We start from the raw sequence: 10108 nt of genomic DNA, 5'->3' as shown, positions 1-10108 counted from the left end.
CCACTGCTCACCCCCCCACTGCTCACCCCCCCCGACACTGCTCACCCCCCTGACACTGCCCAACCCCCCCCACTGTTCACCCCCACCCACTGCTCACCCCCCCGACACTGCTCACCCCCCCGATACTGCTGACCCGTCACGACACTGCTCACCCCCCGACACTGCTCACCCCCCCGACACTGCTCACCCCCCTCGACACTGCTCACCCCCCCGACACTGCTCACCCCCCCCGACACTACTCACCCCCCTGACACCGCTCACCCCCCCGACACTGCTCACCCCCCGACACTGCTCACCCCCCTGACACTGATCACCCAGCCTACTGCTCACCCCCCCCACTGCTCACCCCCCCACTGCTCACCCCCCCTACTGCTCACCCCCCCCCACTGCTCACCCCCCCACTGCTCACCCCCCCGACACTGCTCACCCCCCTGACACTGCTCACCCCCCACACTGTTCACCCCCACCCACTGCTCACCCCCCCGACACTGCTCACCCCCCCGATACTGCTGACCCGTCACAACACTGCTCACCCCCCGACACTGCTCACCCCCCCGACTCTGCTCACCCCCCTCGACAATGCTCACCCCCCCTGACACTACTCACCCCCCTGACACTGCTCACCCCCCCCGACACTGCTCACCCCCCCGACACTGCTCACCCCCCCGACACTGCTCACCCCCCCGACACTGCTCACCCCCCTGACACTGCTCACCCCCCCGACACTGCTCACCCCCCCAACACTACTCACCCCCCAGACACTGCTCACCCCTCACGACACTGCTCACCCCCCCGACACTACTCACCGCCGCCCGACACTGCTCACCCCCCCGACACTGCTCACCCCCCCGACACTGCTCACCCCCCTGACACTGCTCACCCCCCTGACACTGCTCACCCCCCCGACACTGCTCACCCCCCCGACACTGCTCACCCCCCCGACACTGCTTACTCCCCTGACACTGCTCACCCCCCGACACTGCTCACACCCCTGACACTGCTCACCCCCCCGACACTGCTCACCCCCCGACACTGCTCACCCCCCCCACTGCTCACCCCCCTGACACTGATCACCCCCCCACTGCTCACCCCCCCACTGCTCACCCCCCCCACTGCTCACCCCCCGAAACTGCTCACACCCCTGACACTGCTCACCCCCCCCACTGCTCACCCCCACCCACTGCTCACCCCCCCGACACTGCTCACCCCCCCGACACTGCTGACCCCTACGACACTGCTCACCCCCCGACACTGATCACCCCCCCGACACTGCTCACCCCCCCCGACATTGCTCACCCCCCTCGACACTGCTCACCCCCCGACACTGCTCAACCCCGACACTGCTCACCCCCCTCGACAATGCTCACCCCCCCCCGACACTACTCACCTCCCTCTGACACTGCTCACCCCCCCGACACTGCTCACCCCGCCCGACACTGCTCACCCCCCTGACACTGCTCACCCCCCCGACACTGCTCACCCCCCCGACACTACTCACCCCCCAGACACTGCTCACCCCTCACGACACTGCTCACCCCCCCGACACTACTCACCGCCCCCCGACACTGCTCAACCCCCGACACTGCTCACCCCCCCGACACTGCTCACCCCCCTGACACTGCTCACCCCCCCCGACACTGCTCACCCCCCCGACACTGCTCACCCCCCCGACACTGCTTACTCCCCTGACACTGCTCACCCCCCCGACACTGCTCACACCCCTGACACTGCTCACCCCCCCGACACTGCTCACCCCCCCGACACTGCTCAGCCCCCCCCACTGCTCACCCCCCTGACACTAATCACCCCCCCCGACTGCTCACCCCCCCCCCACTGCTCACCCCCCCCACTGCTCACCCCCCGACACTGCTGACCCCCCTGACACTGCTCACCCCCCCCCACTGCTCACCCCCACCCACTGCTCACCCCCCCGACACTGCTCACCTCCCCGACACTGCTGACCCCTCACGACACTGCTCACCCCCCGACACTGATCACCCCCCCGACACTGCTCACCCCCCCGACATTGCTCACCCCCCTCGACACTGCTCACACCCCCGACACTGCTCACCCCCCCGACACTGCGCACCCCCCGACACTGCCCACCCCCCCGACACTGCTCACCCCCCCGACACTGCTCCCCCCCCCCGACACTCCTCACCCCCCCGACACTCCTCACCCCCCCGGCACTGCTCACCTCCCCCGACACTGCTCACCCCCCCGACACTGCTCGCCCCCCTGACACTGCTCACCTCCCCCGACACTGCTCACCACCCCCGACTCTGCTCACCCCCCCCCGAGACTACTCACCCCCCGACACTGCTCACCCCCCCGACACTGCTCACCCCCCGACACTGCTAACCCCCTTGACACTGATCACCCAGCCTACTGCTCACCCCCCCCACTGCTCACCCCCCCACTGCTCACCCCCCCTACTGCTCACCCCCCCCCACTGCTCACCCCCCCACTGCTCACCCCCCCGACACTGCTCACCCCCCTGACACTGCTCACCCCCCCGACACTGCTCACCCCCCCCACTGTTCACCCCCACCCACTGCTCACCCCCCCGACACTGCTCACCTCCCCGACACTGCTGACCCCTCACGACACTGCTCACCCCCCGACACTAATCACCCCCCCGACACTGCTCACCCCCCTCGACAATGCTCACCCCCCCTGACACTACTCACCCCCCCTGACACTACTCACCCCCCTGACACTGCTCACCCCCCCCGACACTGCTCACCCCCCCGACACTGCTCACCCCCCCGACACTGCTCACCCCCCCGACACTGCTCACCCCCCTGACACTGCTCACCCCCCCGACACTGCTCACCCCCCCAACACTACTCACCCCCCAGACACTGCTCACCCCTCACGACACTGCTCACCCCCCCGACACTACTCACCGCCGCCCGACACTGCTCACCCCCCCGACACTGCTCACCCCCCCGACACTGCTCACCCCCCTGACACTGCTCACCCCCCTGACACTGCTCACCCCCCCCGACACTGCTCACCCCCCCGACACTGCTCACCCCCCCGACACTGCTTACTCCCCTGACACTGCTCACCCCCCGACACTGCTCACACCCCTGACACTGCTCACCCCCCCGACACTGCTCACCCCCCCGACACTGCTCACCCCCCCCACTGCTCACCCCCCTGACACTGATCACCCCCCCACTGCTCACCCCCCCACTGCTCACCCCCCCCACTGCTCACCCCCCGAAACTGCTCACACCCCTGACACTGCTCACCCCCCCCACTGCTCACCCCCACCCACTGCTCACCCCCCCGACACTGCTCACCCCCCCGACACTGCTGACCCCTACGACACTGCTCACCCCCCGACACTGATCACCCCCCCGACACTGCTCACCCCCCCCCGACATTGCTCACCCCCCTCGACACTGCTCACCCCCCCGACACTGCTCAACCCCGACACTGCTCACCCCCCTCGACAATGCTCACCCCCCCCCGACACTACTCACCTCCCTCTGACACTGCTCACCCCCCCGACACTGCTCACCCCCCCGACACTGCTCACCCCCCCCGACACTGCTCACCCCCCTGACACTGCTCACCCCCCCGACACTGCTCACCCCCCCGACACTACTCACCCCCCAGACACTGCTCACCCCTCACGACACTGCTCACCCCCCCGACACTACTCACCGCCCCCCGACACTGCTCAACCCCCGACACTGCTCACCCCCCCGACACTGCTCACCCCCCTGACACTGCTCACCCCCCTGACACTGCTCACCCCCCCCGACACTGCTCACCCCCCCGACACTGCTCACCCCCCCGACACTGCTTACTCCCCTGACACTGCTCACCCCCCCGACACTGCTCACACCCCTGACACTGCTCACCCCCCCGACACTGCTCACCCCCCCGACACTGCTCAGCCCCCCCCACTGCTCACCCCCCTGACACTAATCACCCCCCCCGACTGCTCACCCCCCCCCACTGCTCACCCCCCCCACTGCTCACCCCCCGACACTGCGGACCCCCCTGACACTGCTCACCCCCCCCACTGCTCACCCCCACCCACTGCTCACCCCCCCGACACTGCTCACCTCCCCGACACTGCTGACCCCTCACGACACTGCTCACCCCCCGACACTGATCACCCCCCCGACACTGCTCACCCCCCCGACATTGCTCACCCCCCTCGACACTGCTCACACCCCCGACACTGCTCACCCCCCCGACACTGCGCACCCCCCGACACTGCCCACCCCCCCGACACTGCTCACCCCCCCGACACTGCTCCCCCCCCCCGACACTCCTCACCCCCCCGACACTCCTCACCCCCCCGGCACTGCTCACCTCCCCCGACACTGCTCACCCCCCCGACACTCCTCACCCCCCCGACACTGCTCACCTCCCCCGACACTGCTCACCACCCCCGACTCTGCTCACCCCCCCCCGAGACTGCCCAGCCCCCCGACACTGCTCACCCCCCCGACACTGCCCACCCCCCCGACACTGCTCACCACCCCCGACACTGCTCACCCCCCCCGACACTGCTCACCCCCCCGACACTGCTCACCCCCCCGACACTGCTCACCACCCCGACACTGCCCACCCCCCCGACACTGCTCACCACCCCCGACACTGCTCACCCCCCCGACACTGCTCACCACCCCCGACACTGCTCACGCCCCCGACACTGCTCACCCCCCGACACTGCTCACCCCCCCGAGACTGCTCACATCCCTGACACTGCTCACCCCTCCGACACTGCTCACCCTCCCGACACTGCTCACCCCCCCGACACCTCTCAACCCCCCGACACTGCTCACCACCCCCGACACTGTTCACCCCCGACACTGCTCACCCCTACCCAACACTGCTCACACCCCCGACACTGCTCAACCCCCCGACACTGCTCACCCCCTCCCCGACACTGCTCACCCCCCTGACACTGCTCACCCCCCTGACACTGCTCACCTCCCCCCCACTGCTCACCCCCCAACACTGCTCACACCCCCGATACGGCCCACCCACCCGACACTGCTCATCCCCCCGACACTGCTCATCCCCCCCGACACTGCTCTCCCCCCCAACACTGCTCACCTCCCCCCGACACTGCTCACCCCCCCCCGACACTGCTCACCCCCCTACACTGCTCACCTCCCCCCGACACTGCCCACCCCCCCGACACTGCTCACCCCCCCGACACTACTCCCCCCCCCCCCCGACACTGCTCACCCCCCCGACACTGCTCACCACCCCCGACACTGCCCACCCACCCGACACTGCTCACCCCCCCGACACTGCCCACCCCCCCGACACTGCTCACCCCCCGACACTGCTCCCCCCCCCGACACTCCTCACCCCCCCGACACTGCTCACCTCCCCCGACACTGCCCACCCCCCCGACACTCCTCACCACCCCGACACTCCTCACCCCCCCGACACTGCTCACTCCCCCCCGACACTGCTCACCCCCCCGACACTCCTCACACCCCCGACACTGCTCACCCCCTGCCGACACTCCTCACCCCCCCCCGACACTCCTCACCCCCCGACACTGCTCACCCCCCCCGACACTGCTCACCCCACCCCGACAATGCTCACCCCCCTGACACTTCTCACCTCCTCCCACAATGCTCACCCCCCGACACTGCTCACCCGCCCGACACTGCTCATCCCCCCGACACTGCTCATCCCCCCCGACACTGCTCTCCCCTCCAACACTGCTCACCTCCCCCCGACACTGCTCAACGCCCCCCGACACTGCTCACCCCCCCTACACTTCTCACCCCCCGACACTGCCCACCCCCCGACACTGCTCACCCCCCCGACACTGCCCACCCCCCGACACTGCTCACCCCCCCGACACTGCCCACCCACCCGACACTGCTCACCCACCCGACACTGCTCACCCCCCCGACACTGCTCATCCCCCCGACACTGCTCATCCCCCCCGACACTGCTCTCCCCTCCAACACTGCTCACCTCCCCCCGACACTGCTCACCCCCCCCGACACTGCTCACCCCCCCTACACTGCTCACCTCCCCCCGACACTGCTCACCCCCCCCCCCGACACTGCTCACCCCCCCTACACTGCTCACCTCCCCCCGACACTGCCCACCCCCCAACACTGCTCACCCCCCCGACACTGCTCACCCCCCCGACACTGCCCACCCCCCGACACTGCTCACCCCCCCGACACTGCTCACCCCCCCTACACTGCCCACCCCCCCGACACTGCTCACCTCCCCCCGACACTGCTCACCCCCCCGACACTCCTCACCCCCCCGACACTCCTCACCCCCCCGGCACTGCTCACCTCCCCCGACACTGCTCACCTCCCCCGACAGTCCTCACCACCCCGACACTGCTCACTCCCCCCGACACTCCTCACCCGCCCCGACACTCCTCACCCCCCCGACACTGCTCACCCCCCCGACACTGCTCACCCCCCCGACACTGCTCACCCCCCTGACAGTGCTCACCCCCCTGACACTGCCCACCCCACCCCGACACTGCTCACCCCCCCGACACTGCTCACCCCCCCGACACTGCTCACCACCCCGACACTCCTCACCCCCCCGACACTGCTCACCTCCCCCGACACTGCTCACCCCCCCAACACTGCTCACCCCCCCGACACTCCTCACCACCCCGACACTCCTCACCACCCCGACACTCCTCACCCCCCGACACTGCCCACCCCCCCGACACTCCTCACCCCCCCGACACTCCTCACCCCCCCGACAATGCTCACCTCCCCCGACACTGCTCACCTCCCCCGACACTGCTCACCCCCCCGACACTCCTCACCCCCCCGACACTCCTCACCACCCCGACACTGCTCACCTCCCCCGACACTGCTCACCCCCCCGACACTGCCCACCCCCCCGACACTGCTCACCCCCCGACACTGCTCCCCCCCCGACACTCCTCACCCCCCCGACACTGCTCACCTCCCCCGACACTGCCCACCCCCCCGACACTCCTCACCACCCCGACACTCCTCACCCCCCCGACACTGCTCACTCCCCCCCGACACTGCTCACCCCCCCCGACACTCCTCTCACCCCCGACACTGCTCACCCCCTGCCGACACTCCTCACCCCCCCCGACACTCCTCACCCCCCCCCGACACTGCTCACCCCCCCCGACGCTGCTCACCCCCTGCCGACACTCCTCACCCCCCCCGACACTCCTCACCCCCCCGACACTGCTCACCCCCCCGACACTGCTCACCCCACCCCGACAATGCTCACCCGCCTGACACTGCTCACCTCCCCCCCACTGCTCACCCCCCGACACTGCTCACCCGCCCGACACTGCTCACCCGCCCGACACTGCTCATCCCCCCGACAATGCTCATCCCCCCCGACACTGCTCTCCCCTCCAACACTGCTCAACTCCCCCCGACACTGCTCACCCCCCCCCGACACTGCTCACCCCCCCTACACTGCTCACCTCCCCCCGATACTGCCCACCCCCCCCCCGACACTGCCCACCCCCCCCCCGACACTGCCCACCCACCCGACACTGCTCATCCCCCGACACTGCTCATCCCCCCGACACTGCTCATCCCCCCCGACACTGCTCTCCCCTCCAACACTGCTCACCTCCCCCCGACACTGCTCACCCCCCCCCCCCCGACACTGCTCACCCCCCCTACACTGCTCACCTCCCCCCGACACTGCTCACCCCCCCCCCGACACTGCTCACCCCCCCTACACTGCTCACCTCCCCCCGACACTGCCCACCCCCCGACACTGCTCACCCCCCCGACACTGCTCACCCACCCGACACTGCCCACCCCCCCGACACTGCTCACCCCCCCGACACTGCTCCCCCCCCCCGACACTCCTCACCCCCCCGACACTCCTCACCCCCCCGGCACTGCTCACCTCCCCCGACACTGCTCACCTCCCCCGACAGTCCTCACCACCCCGACACTGCTCACTCCCCCCCGACACTCCTCACCCCCCCCGACACTCCTCACCCCCCCGACACTGCTCACCCCCCCGACATTGCTCACCCACCCCGACACTGCTCACCCCCCCCCGACACTGCTCACCCCCCCCGACACTGCTCACCACCCCGACACTCCTCACCTCCCCCGACACTGCTCACCCCCCCCGACACTGCTCACCCCCCTGACAGTGCTCAACCCCCTGACACTGCCCACCCCACCCCGACACTGCTCACCCCACCCCGACACTGCTCACCACCCCGACACTCCTCACCTCCCCCGACACTGCTCACCCCCCCCGACACTGCCCACCCCCCCGACACTGCCCACCCCCCCGACACTGCTCACCCCCCCGACACTGCTCACTCCCCCCCGACACTCCTCACCACCCCGACACTGCTCACCGCCCCGACACTGCTCACCTCCCCCGACACTGCTCACCCCACCCCGACACTGCTCACCTCCCCCGACACTGCTCACCTCCCCGACACTCCTCACCCCCTCGGCACTGCTCACCCCCCCGACACTCCTCACCCCCCCGACACTGCTCACCTCCCCCGACACTGCTCACCTCCCCCGACACTGCTCACCTCCCCCGACACTCCTCACCCCCCCGACACTGCTCACCCCCCCGACACTCCTCACCCCCCCGACACTGCTCACCTCCCCCGACACTGCTCACCTCCCCCGACACTGCTCACCACCCCGACACTGCTCACCCCCCCGACACTGCTCACCCCCCCGACACTCCTCACCCCCTCGGCACTGCTCACCCCCCCGACACTCCTCACCCCCCCGACACTGCTCACCTCCCCCGACACTGCTCACCTCCCCCGACACTGCTCACCTCCCCCGACACTCCTCACCCCCCCGACACTGCTCACCCCCCCGACACTCCTCACCCCCCCGACACTGCTCACCTCCCCCGACACTGCTCACCTCCCCCGACACTGCTCACCTCCCCCGACACTCCTCACCCCCCCGACACTGCTCACCCCCCCGACACTCCTCACCCCCCCGACACTGCTCACCTCCCCCGACACTGCTCACCTCCCCCGACACTGCTCACCTCCCCCGACACTCCTCACCCCCCCGACACTGCTCACCTCCCCCGACACTGCTCACCCCCCGACACTGCTCACCCCCCCCGACACTGCTCACCCCCCCGACACTGCTCACCCCCCCGACACTCCTCACCACCCCGACACTGCTCACCCCCCCGACACTGCTCACCCCCCCGACACTGCCCACCCCCCCGACACTCCTCACCACCCCGACACTCCTCACCCCCCCGACACTGCTCACCTCCCCCGACACTGCTCACCCCCCCCGACACTCCTCACCACCCCGACACTCCTCACCCCCCAGACACTCCTCACCAACCCGACACTGCCCACCCCCCCGACACTCCTCACCCCCCCGACACTCCTCAACCCCCGACACTGCTCACTCCCCCCCGACACTGCTCACCCCCCCCGACACTCCTCACACCCCCGACACTGCTCACTCCCCCCCGACACTCCTCACCCCCCCGACACTCCTCAGCCCCCAGACACTGCTCACCCCCCCCGACACTGCTCACCCCCCCCCGACACTGCTCACCCCACCCCGACACTCCTCACCAACCCGACACTGCTCACCTCCCCCGACACTGCTCACCCCCCCGACACTCCTCACCACCCCGACACTCCTCACCCCCCCGACACTGCTCACCCCCCCGACACTGCTCACTCCCCCCCGACACTTCTCACCCACACGACACTCCTCACCCCCCCGACACTGCTCACTCCCCCCCGACACTCCTCACCCCCCCGACACTCCTCACCCCCCCCGACACTCCTCACCCCCCCGACACTCCTCACCCCCCCGACACTGCTCACTCCCCCCCGACACTCCTCACCCCCCCGACACTCCTCACCCCCCCCGACACTGCTCACCCCCCCCGACACTGCTCACCCCACCCCGACACTGCTCACCCCACCCCGACACTGCTCACCCCCCCGACACTGCTCACCCCCCCCGACACTGCTCACCCCCCCGACACTCCTCACCCCCCAGACACTGCTCACCCCCCCGACACTCCTCACCACCCCGACACTGCCCACCCCCCCGACACTGCTCACCCCCCCGACACTACTCCCCCCCCCCCCGACACT

The sequence above is a fragment of the Scyliorhinus torazame genome, chromosome 14 (genome assembly GCF_047496885.1).
Source record: "Scyliorhinus torazame isolate Kashiwa2021f chromosome 14, sScyTor2.1, whole genome shotgun sequence".
In the NCBI taxonomy this organism is placed as follows: Eukaryota; Metazoa; Chordata; class Chondrichthyes; order Carcharhiniformes; family Scyliorhinidae; genus Scyliorhinus; species Scyliorhinus torazame.
This window is presented reverse-complemented; position numbering follows the sequence as displayed.